Raw genomic sequence first — 10671 nt, forward strand, 5'->3', positions numbered from 1 at the left:
ATTTTTATAAATTCTCAATGTGCCAGAAGTCATACATTCCAACTGTTGATATAGAAGGTCAAGAAATACATTACGAACTTAAATTCACTAGAAAGTATCAAAAGCTAAAAAGGAAGGAAGATAATTATTGACCACAAGAAGCTGGACCGCGGGAAGCAGAACTCGCCTCCTATTTACTCGCGCGTGCAGGGGCGCGGGTCACTGTGGAGACCAAAGCTGAAATCGAGCTGGAGCGCCAGGCCACCCCCTCCCCCCACCACGGCTCTGCTGCCCTGGCAGCGCCCGACACCCACCCACCAGCTCCGCCCCGCCGGCCCCACCGCTGCCGGAAAGGGGGGTTCCCGGCCCCGCCCCTCGAGGGCCGCCCCCAGCCGGAGCTGAGCCGCTTCCAGGGCTCCCGGCCCTTCCTGGCCCGCGGCAGGGGCAGCTCCGCCGCGGGCAGCGTCCTGGGCTGACCCTGCTGCACCGCGGTTTAGGAAAGGCCCGCACCCCGCGCCGCTCTGCGCGCGCCCCACTTCCCGGACCTTGCTCGTCCGCCCAGGGGCTCAGGCCCCAGAGCCGCCCAGCCGTGCATCCAGCAGGTGTGGCGCCCCGGCCGGCGCGGACCGGCCATCCCTGGACGCTGGGCCTGCCCGCGCTCTCGACCCCTCCAGGGCCCCCCTGGGCCCCCATCCCGCCCTCTCGGGGAGCCGACAGCCGGGCAGGAGCCCAGAGGAGGGAGGATGCGCAGCAGGGAGCCGACACCCCCGCCATCTGGAGTCCGTGTGGCGCAGGAGCCCGGGGCCACACTCGAGGCAGGGGAGGAGCCTCAGGCCGCCGCCCCCGCCAGGCCGGGTACCCCGCGGGAGACCGGTCCGCGTAGACGCCGCCTCCCCTGGTCAGGGCCCGCCCTGGGTTGGGGGGGCAGCGACCCCTGTCCCGTCAGTGAGGGGCGCGGTGGACGCGAGGGATTCCCCGGGGCGGGGAGGTGACTACGGTCTTGGGGGGACGGGGTGACCGCGGCCGGGGAGCTCGGCGCTGACCGCAGGGCTCCCCGCCCCGCTCCCCTCGCCTGCTAAGGCGGCCTTGCCCGTCCCCTGCGCGGGTGGGGGCCGGGGGCTGGGGGGGCGCTTCCGCCCACCGGGCCCGGGTCCGGGCTGGGGACTCCGCGCCCTGCTGGAGTCCCCATGGGACCCGGGACAGCAGCTCGAGCCGGGGACGGCGCAGGTCGGTCTTTCAGGCGCGTCCGGAGCCCTCCCGGTGTCTGTGGGCGCCCCTGGGGTCCCCGGGGTCTCCTCCCATCCTGGGGCACAGCTACCCCGGCCGCGCGGAGGGAGCGCAGGGGAGGCGCGCTGGGGACAGTGGAGCGCGGAGCCCCCACTTTCCAAACCGCCCCTGTGAGGCCCAGGGCTCATTAGGCGAACTGGGCGCCTCCTCAGCGCCAGCGGCGCGCCCGGGGTCTTCCTGGGCTCCTCGGGGCGCCTGGGGGCACCCGTGACGGAGGGGGGGGGGCTGGGGGACTGAGACCCATCGTGGGGCCACGCTCAACTGCTAAACTATGGCCGCGCCCCGCAGGGGAGCCCCAGAGCAGGGCGCGCTGGGGAGGGGGTGATGGGGCGGGCCGGGGTGCGCACTCGTTGCTCACCCTGCCAGGGCGCCTGGGTGAGGAGCCGCGGAGGCGGCTGGCGCGCGCTGCAGACACCAAAGGGGCCCCTCAGCTCCCTGGCAGCCTCTGTCTGTCCCCTGTGGGGAAGGTCCCACCAGGAGCTGATGGGGAGGGGGCGGTGAGGGGAACCAGCTAGCAGAAGGGGGTGTGTCCGGTGAGGACCCAACGTGAGGGATGAACGGGACGCCCCTGAGACGCGTGTCCTCCGCCCACCGCTTCAGTTCCCAGGCCCAGGCCCCCGCTCCGAGGGGCTCTGGAGCTCCCCGCGCACCACCCCCCTCGCGGGTCACGCGCCCGGAGGACTGGACGCTGGCGGGGTGGGCGCAGCGGGGTCCCCTCCACGCAAGGGGTGGGGGGCTGCAGGGAAAATCAGGAGAAGCAGCGCCAAGGCGGGCGTTAAGGGACGCGCCCCAGAGTCCCCAAGTCCAGCTCCGAGGCGGGAAACGCCGAGGGCGCGCGGGCCGAGGCTCAGGCGGGCGCCGAGTGGGTCAGCCAGGCGCAGACCCCAGGGGCAGCCGATGCTCTGGCCACGCCGCCCCGCAGCGGCGCCTCAGCCCATCCGCCCGCTCCGCCCCTTGCTGTCCTGGGGAGTCTCCCCACCGCCACCCCCACCCCTGCCGCTGGCTGCACCCCGGCTCTTGTGCGCATGAATAAATAAATAAATGTCTTTTTTCAAAAACCGCGGGTGCTCCCCGAGGGACCCCCGCCCCGCAGGTTCAGCTCCTCCGGCCCCTCGGTCCGTCTGCCACCTGTCCGGCCCGGCCGGCGAGGACCCTCCTCCAGGGCCGCAGAGAAGCCCGAGGGGCGGGCGGGCGCGCGTCCGAGCCTCCGAGGACATCCCGGGCCTGCTGCAGAGGACAGGGCAGCGCCCAGGGCGCGTCCGCCCGCCCGGGGGTCAGGCCCGGCTCGCCCCGCGGCCCCCGCCGGCGGAAGGGCGTTCCCGGCGGCTCCGGGGTCGGCGCGCCCAGGGGGAAGCAGCGCCCCTGGCCACCTGGGCTGCGCCCCCCGCCCCGGCCGCGCGGAGCTGGACCTCGCGGGGGACGGGCTCGGGCGACGGGGCTGGTGTCACAGAACTCCGTGCCCCAAAGAGCGGGGGCGGGGGGCTGCGCCCCGGGCGCCCAGGACGCGGACCGCGGCGCCAGGGCGGGCGCAGGCAGCTCGCCAGGCGGAACCGGGCACCGCGCCCGCGCGTCCTCAGGCCTCGGTGCGGGCTCGGCGGGGGCGCCGGGCGCAGGGACGCCCCTCCGCCGAGGACTCGGGCACCCCGGGCGCCCCCGCCGCGCCCCTCGCCCGACCCGCAGCCCGCGCGGGCGCCTTCGCCTTCGCAGCGTTCCTCGCGACCCACGCGTCTCCCGGCCCCGCAGGGCCCCGTGCGTCCCGGCTGCCGCGGGATGGCGCCCCCGGAGCCCCCACAACCGCCCCGGCCCCGCGCTCAGTCAAGCCCGAGAGGCCCTGGCCCGGCCCCAGGTTAGCTCAGGGGCGCGTCCTGTTCCCGGGAACCCCGAGGATTTCCGAGCCCCAGCGCCACCCCGACCCGGGGAAGCCCCGCCTCAGCCCGCAGGTCTCTCTTCGGTGCGCAGGGAGCCCCGCCTGCTCCCCGTACAGCGGGCGCCAGGGCAGGGGGTCAGGGACAGGCCCACAGCGCTGGCCTGGCAGGCCGCTGACCACCGCTGGGCATCGCCGGGCGCGGCGGGTCACCCCTCCCGCTACTCCCCGCAGAGCCTGGCCAAGCCACGCCCCACGCCCGGCCCCGGCATCGGGGCAGCGGGGCCAGAGCCAACCGGCGCCTCAGCGCCTTTTTATGCAACCTGTGCTTCCCGGCTTGTGGGCTGGCCCAATCAGGTGTGAGCTACCAGCTGACTGGTGCTAAACGGTCCAATCAGCCTCAGGATTGAAAAACGGTCCAATCAGCTGTGTGGGCGGGGCAGCCTGAGAGCGGCTATAAGCAGGGCTGGCGGCGCCCAGAAACGGGCGGGGGCGCGGGCTGCAGGCCCCGCCTCTTCTCTGGGGGCCCCGGAAGGCGCCCCGGGGCCCGGGGTCTCAGGGCGTCCCTTGCTGCAGGTGTCGCCCCACCACTCACGCAGCTGCGGGCGCCGGTGTCTCCCGCCGAGCGGCCCGCGGCGGCCCCCGTGGCTGGCCGGCGCCCGCGGTGAGCGGCGGGCGGGAAGCGGCGGCCGGGGGGCCCTGGCCGGTCCTGGGCGTCCGCCGCCCCGTGCGCCCTCGCGCTGCCCCTTGGCGGGCCCCGGCCTCGGCCTCCCGGGCCTCTGGGCGGCGGGTCCGCGCCCGCCGTCCCCCGCCTCCCTCGCGCGCTGCCCTGGTCCACGCTCACCCGGCCCGAAGGCCTCGCCCGGGCCCGACGACGTCCTGGGGGGCGGGCCCGGGGAGGCGGGAGCAGCTCCGGGGCCCCCGCTGGGGCCGGGGCGAGCTGGAGGGCGGCGGGCGGAGCCCCGAGCCGGGCGGGGGCGGGGGCGCGGCGGGCACTGCTGCAGGCTGGAGACAGACGCCACCGAGGCAGAGACGCCCCAGGCCGCCCCGGCCCCCACGCCGGCGGGGACAGGCACCCGGGGAGGGGCAGGGGCAGCCGGTCAGCAGCGGCGCGTCGACAGCGGGTCCAGAGTCGGCGGGGACGGCAGCTGCACGGGGCGGCCACGCGGGCCACGGCGGCCTGTCCCTCCCCCGCCCCTCCCGCCCTCCCCCTCGGTTCCCTCCTCCCCCCCCTTCCCCCCCCCCCGCCAGTCCGTCTCTCGCCTCTGCCCCCTTCACCCGCCCCGCCCTCTCCTTCCGCCGTGACTGCTTTTCCTAAGATTCCATTCAACACGCACCAGGGATCTGAGTCTCTGCAGACCAGCCTGGCGTTTGGAAGCGCCCCTGGGCCGCCTGCCGCGGGCGGGGGCGACGCCTGGACACCCCGCGCGGGCCCCCGGGCGGCTTCTGTCCGCGGCCCCACGAGCTCGGCCGGCCGTGCACGGGGACGGGACGTGCGGAGCCCGCGGCCACACGGCGGGACCCCGGAGGGCAGAGCGAGGACAGCAGGGCCGGCAGGGGCCCAGGGAGAGGCCGGCGGGCGGGGGGGGGGGGGCGGGGAGCAGCCCCCACCTGCGGCAGCCCAGGCAGTGCCCGCTGAGGGCCCCACCGCACTGGGCCGCGCCTGGCCCCGCCCACTGGCCGCACCTGAGCGAGAAGCTGCCCTGAGCTCTGAGGCCTCAGACGCGGCCCCTCCTTGTCATCACTTTCCTCGTGGCCTCTTGGAAGTCTTTGTTCCTCAAACCGTAGATGGTAGATGCCGGGGTTCGGCAGTGGGGGGACCACGGTGTAGAAGACGGAAATGATCTTGTTGATTTCAGGGGACAGATGGGCATTGGGGCGCACGTACATGGAGATCGTGGTCCCGGAGTAGGTGGTGACCACGGCCAGGTGGGAGCCGCCGTGGAGAAGGTCTTCGCGGGCCGGAGGCGGAGGGGATCCTTACGATGGCGGCCACGATGAAGACGTGGGACACGAGGGTGGGGAGGAGGCACACGCGCAGCCGGCGATGGACAGGGCGAAGACGACCATCTCGGTGAGGTAGACGCGGGAGCAGGAGAGCCGCATGGAGGGGCAGGTCGCAGAAGAAGTGGTTGATCCGGTTGGAGCCACAGAAGTCCAGCCTGAAGATCATCAGGCAGGGCAGGACCCCGTGCCCACCCTGGTCACCCAGGAGACGGCCACCAGCTTGGCGCAGGTCTCGGGGCGCATCAGGAGGGGGTAGTGCAGGGGGCTGCAGACGGCCAGGTAGCGGTCATAGGCCATCGTGGCCAGGAGGAAGCACTCGGTGGCCCCGAAAAACACAAAGAAGTAGAGCTGGGCCATGCAGGCGGGGAAGGAGATGGCACGGCCCGGGGACAGCAGGCTGGCGAGCAGCGGCGGCACGACGGTGGAGGTGTCCCAGACCTCCAGGAAGGACAGGTGCTTGAGGAACGTGTACATGGGCGTGTGCAGCCGCCGGTCATGGCTCGCCACGGCAATGATGACGACGTTCCCCACCACCGTGAGCACGTAGATGAACAGAAAGATGGCAAACAGCAGGGACTGCCACTCGAGAAGGTTCTGGAACCCCAGCAGCTGAAACTCAGTGACAGCAGACACATTTGGGGGCTCCATCGCCTGCGGAGGGGAAGAGACCTTGGAAAGCACTGCGGACAAGGCATGAAAATCCTCGGTGCTATCTGGAACATGAGAGACTGTCTTCGAGCACTCCCGTCTCCCCTACAGCTTTCTGGAAGAACGTGCGCGGCTCCCCCTGGCTTTTAGACCACTGTAGTTTCAACCCATTAGGCGAAAGGGGCCCAAGAGTTGGGGGAGGGCCTCAGCAAGCTCCACTCACCAGGCTCTCTGAGATCTAGAAGTTTCAGGTTCAACACCACAGGTAAGAAGGGGCTCACTGAGCCAAACACAGGAAATACAATTAATAGCCGGGCCTCCCTGGTGGCGCGAGGGTTAAGTCTCAGCACTGTGAAGCTGTCGCCAGCCACTAAGGCATGAGTTCAATCCCCAGCCAGGGAGTGACCCACAAGGCGAGACAGACCTCTTCTGTCTCCCCGCTGCTCCCCTCAGCAGCGTGTTTCAGTAGATCTGCCTGTTCTACTCCCCACTCTGTCTCTGGTCTCTGGTAAATCCTCTCCCCCCCCCCAACCTTTGGCCTGTACCCCAGTTCTTTATGCATAAATAAATAAACCTTTAAAAAATTAATAGCTATGTTTTCCTGGAAAGGGCCTGGGCCCTTTCCTCCCACAGGTGACCCTCATCTGGAAACAGGTCACACCTGGCCCGTCTCCCAGCCCCGGGAGACTGTGTTCTGCCCTCAGTGTTTATGGACACCTCCTCCGGGCACTTGAGCATCTGAGTGTGTCTGTGTGTGTCTGTGTGGCCAGGGCTGAGCCAGCCTGCATCTCCACTGGTACCTTCTCACCCAGGTGGACACCAGCTTAGTGATCGGACTTTGTGTCCAGTCAACAAGTCACCCCTCCTTTTTTTCAAGGTCTAGCCTAGTTCTGGATGAAGCCAGCATCCGCCTGCCATCAGGGGCTTCCCTCATCAAGGACTGAGCGTGATGTCACCTCTGTAATGCCCAGGCCCAGGACTCCAGCCGCAGGCCCTTCCACCTCCCTCCCTCCCCCTAGAGACTATTTCAGGCGCTTCTCCAAAACCTTCCAAGACTTTTTGTGTAGAAAAGTGATGAAGTTGAAGTACCAGGAGGCCCTCCTTCACCGCCCCCCTCTGTCTCCCAGGGAGCCCGATGGGTGGTGCATCACCCCTCCTCCCCCCCTCTCCCGCAGAGGCTGCACCTGAGCCGGCTGTGGCTTTATTTGGTCTCTTGCCCAAATTAACCGACACCCCCTGGAAATGCCGCATCCCCCCAAGGAGCGCCGCCCCTCCCACCAGACTGCTCCAGTCTCCCTGCGCCCCAGGCACACCCGTCCTTCCTCCTGGGAAAGTGGACAGAGCAGCTGCCACAGCAGAGGCCTCTGCTAGGCTGGAAACCAGAGCACAAAGCAAATGCTTTGGCGAGGGGCTTGGGCGTGAGGCTGCAGGGAGCGGCCAGTTCAGGGCTAAGGAGCCATGGTCTCTGGAGCTCTGCAGTGAAAAAGGCCCCTGGCTCCACCTGCTGGCTGCGCCCAGGAGCTGGCCCTGCTGTGTGGTGTCTGCTCTCTGTGCCTAGGGCCTGCCTGCCCTGCTCCCTCCCAGCCGCTCCCCACCCTCCTCAGAGGCACCAGACCTCTGGGTCTCTGTTCTGACCCCATCTCAGCTCCTGCGCACAGCACAGACCACAGTCTCTGGCCTTCTCTGCTCACTACTGTTCCTGGGCCCTGCCCCAGGGCAGGCTGACCCCAGGCCAGTCCAGGAGCCCAGGCTGAGGGGAAGCGTGACCCCACAGGGCAGCGAGTGATGCAATTCACTTTGGAACATGGTCCTTTCCTGCCATTGCTCCCACTTCCATGACATGAGCAGTGACCGGACAAAGGCAGAATTTAAATGCCGAGACCACCAGGACCTGGTTGACGGGGTCAGCATGGGCAAAGTGGTTGGGTCACAGGGCATTTGGCCCCATTTCTGAGTCACCTAAAGTCCCCCTCAAACGCAGTCAAAGACACAAGGGAAAAAGGACCTGCTGGGCCTAGCCCTTTGGGGCAGGACAGGGTGCCGGGGTGACAGGGTGGGGGGTTGGCGGGGGTGGGGGGTGGCAGGGGTGGGGGTGCGAGCAGGTGGTGGGGTGATGGGGGTGGGGGTGCAGACCTGCTTGGGGCTGACATCAAGTCCTGGCTATTCCAGGGACTGGATCACCTGATTTACAATGAGCTCAGCCAACAAGACCCGCCCCGAGACAGAACCTCCCAGGCGCCAGCCCCACATCTCACTTCACAGCTTCCCTGGAGCCTTTATGGAAATAAACAGGCCCCAGTACCACAGACCTCCCGCCATCCAGGGCCACCAGGCGCCTCTGGGCTAGGGCCTCCCTGCTGCTCTCCAGGCACCACAGGGCCGGCGATCCCACCTGGACAGAGTATCCGCAGGGCCTGCAGCCTCAGGCTCGCAGTCCCTCACCCACAGGCATGGCCTCTGGCTCCAAACACACCTCTCCTGGTGGCCTTCTGAGCCCTGGGCCTACCTGTCCATCTCCCCGGCACATGGTGCCCACGGTCCTCCCTGCTGCCAGCTCGGCCCTGCTGCCCTCCACCCCGCACACCGGCCCTGGCTCCCTCCTGTGAGCTGCGACTGGCCATCTTCTGCGGGTGACGTGACTGGAACACGCTCCACCTTTCAGCAACCCAGGTCTCCTGGGGCCTGGCCTTCGGGGAATCCTCCTCCCAGGTATTCTTCCACGATTTGCCAACCGAGTTAATAAGCAGCAAAAGCAAACTTTTGAGACTCCCCGCTGCCCAGGGGGCTCAGGCATGGGCAGCACCCCTGGGACCCAAGCAGTTCTTTGGAAAACTTTTTTAAAACGTAGCTTAGGATGGCCCCGGAGATGCTGAACTGGACTGACTCAAACAAATGGGTGTTTCTTGAAAATCTAGGGAGCAGGTACCCAGGAGCCCATCCTGAGGACAGACGGGTGCCAGCGGCCTTCCGCTTCACACTGCAGTTTCAGGTGTGCCCACGAGAGCACATCCACGCACCCATGCGGTGAGACCCCCACCTAGGCCAACTTCCAGCGACCAGAGCACCTGCACCGAGGGCGTCTCCCAACTCAAGGAAAACGCAGCATCTCAGCCTGGAAAGGCCTGAGCGGAGCCCTCCACGTGCCCCCGCCCCCCTCTTACCAGCAGGACCAGAGGCCGCTGCATGGGGGGGCACTGCCTCACAACGCACTTGTGCTTGACTTAATAACTTATTTTCCAAAATAATGTTATCCGTGTGTATATTTTTCAGAAAACTTGCAGACAGAAGACGGCCAGGGCACGGCGCGTGCATGAGTGCCCGCTGTGAACACGCTCAGGGGCACGGGCGGTTGCACACACACAGGTGCATTTTGGGGCACTGGGTGAGGAGCCGCTGCAAGCTCTAGCTGGCACCACCGGGTCTTGGAGTGCCCGCGGCACCAGGAAACCTGAGTTCATGGGGGCGAGGCTGCGGGGAAGAGTGTCCAGGCTCCTGGATGGGGTCCCGGGCAGAGTCCTGGGCAGGGTGGAGTCCACTACGCTCCACCCGAGTTGGCCCCCTGATGGCCCACCCCCCAGCTCTCCTGTTCCTCGCGGGCAGCACGCGCCCTGCGGCTGCGGCCTTGGCTGGCCTTAGCCCCTCTCCATCACCGTCTTTCTCACTGCTAGAGGTGGGGAAGATAACAAGCTGCACCCCGGCCTGTGGGCAGGCTTCTTCCATGAGGTCTTCACACTGGGCCCCCACTCTTTGCCTGGCATGCTGCAGCCAGGGGTGGAGAGCAGTGCAGGCACCCAGGGAGCAGGCGAGCAGGCAGGTGGGCGGGTTCCAGCAGGTGAGAGCACAGGGTACAGTGGGACCTGGGGACGCCCAGGCCACCCACCCCATCAGCGCTGCCATGTGAGGGTGGCCGGCAAAGGGCGCTGGCACGCAAGCCTCACAAGGTCACCCCAGCACTCACGTGCCAGCAGGCGACCAGCCTGAGGTTTGGCCTGAGGAGCCTGGGGGGGGCGCCCGGCTCAGGTGTGCTGACATCCGAGGGGCCCCTCGCCCCGGCAGAGGTGCGACGGAGGAGAGGCTGGAAAACGTCACCTCCAAGAGGCAGCACGGCCATGGCAGACGTGCGCCCCAGCTGCATCCCGAGCCGGCCGGCCAGAGCAGGCTTCCCCAGGCTTCCAGTCCCGGCCCTGGGAGCACATGCAGGCCCAGGACTGGCCTCAAGACCTCTCTGCGCCCCAGGCTGTCCTCCCCACTCCCCAGACCCCAGCCTCCACTGCCCGACCAGCCCCAGGCGCCCGTGCCATCCCCGCAGCACCACTCTGGCCCGCGTCCTCACCCTGGCACGCGCCCTCGTCCCCAGCACAACGGCCTGCTCTCACTCAGGCGGGCGCCCCTGGGTGCGGGTGCACCATCAGCTACAAGTCGGCATCTGTGTATCCGTCTCCACCAAGACAAGCTCACAGATACTTTGAGATGTTCAAATCCTCACCCGGAAGTACCTTCCAGAATCCCTCCTTCCTCTTTCCCACGCGGTCGCTGGGACACTTCCTCACGCCCACGCGGTCAGCCCCTCCATCCCGCACAGGGGCCGGGCAGGGGTGCCGGAAACTGCCATCGGTGGTCACTCTCACGCTGACCAGATGTGCTGAAGTCACCTCAGTCTAGGCAAAGTGACCTGCCCCCTTGGCATGGTGGTGCATGGTCCCGGCCGGCCATTTCCTGGGGCGGCTGAGTTGGGGCTCTGCTCATTCCATGGCGGGCCCCAGCACAACGTGGCAGGAGCCCAGGGATTGGGGCATGTGGGGTGCACCAGGCCCAGGGGTGGGAGGGCCGCCCAGGCAGGGGCAGGTCTGTGAGGCAGGGAAGGGGAAGCAGGAGTCCAGGGGGAG

General features: G+C 68.2%; 1 pseudogene across 1 annotated transcript; it reads right to left on the reverse strand.

Moving 5' to 3' along the window:
* Positions 1-4848: 4848 nt before the first annotated feature.
* Positions 4849-5785, reverse strand: LOC311188290 (olfactory receptor 11L1-like; annotated as a pseudogene). The gene has a single exon. The product of its transcript is annotated as an olfactory receptor 11L1-like (transcript).
* Between the last annotated feature and the right edge of the window lie 4886 nt (positions 5786-10671).

The sequence above is a fragment of the Talpa europaea genome (genome assembly GCF_964194135.1).
Source record: "Talpa europaea genome assembly, chromosome: 2".
Classification (NCBI taxonomy): Eukaryota; Metazoa; Chordata; class Mammalia; order Eulipotyphla; family Talpidae; genus Talpa; species Talpa europaea.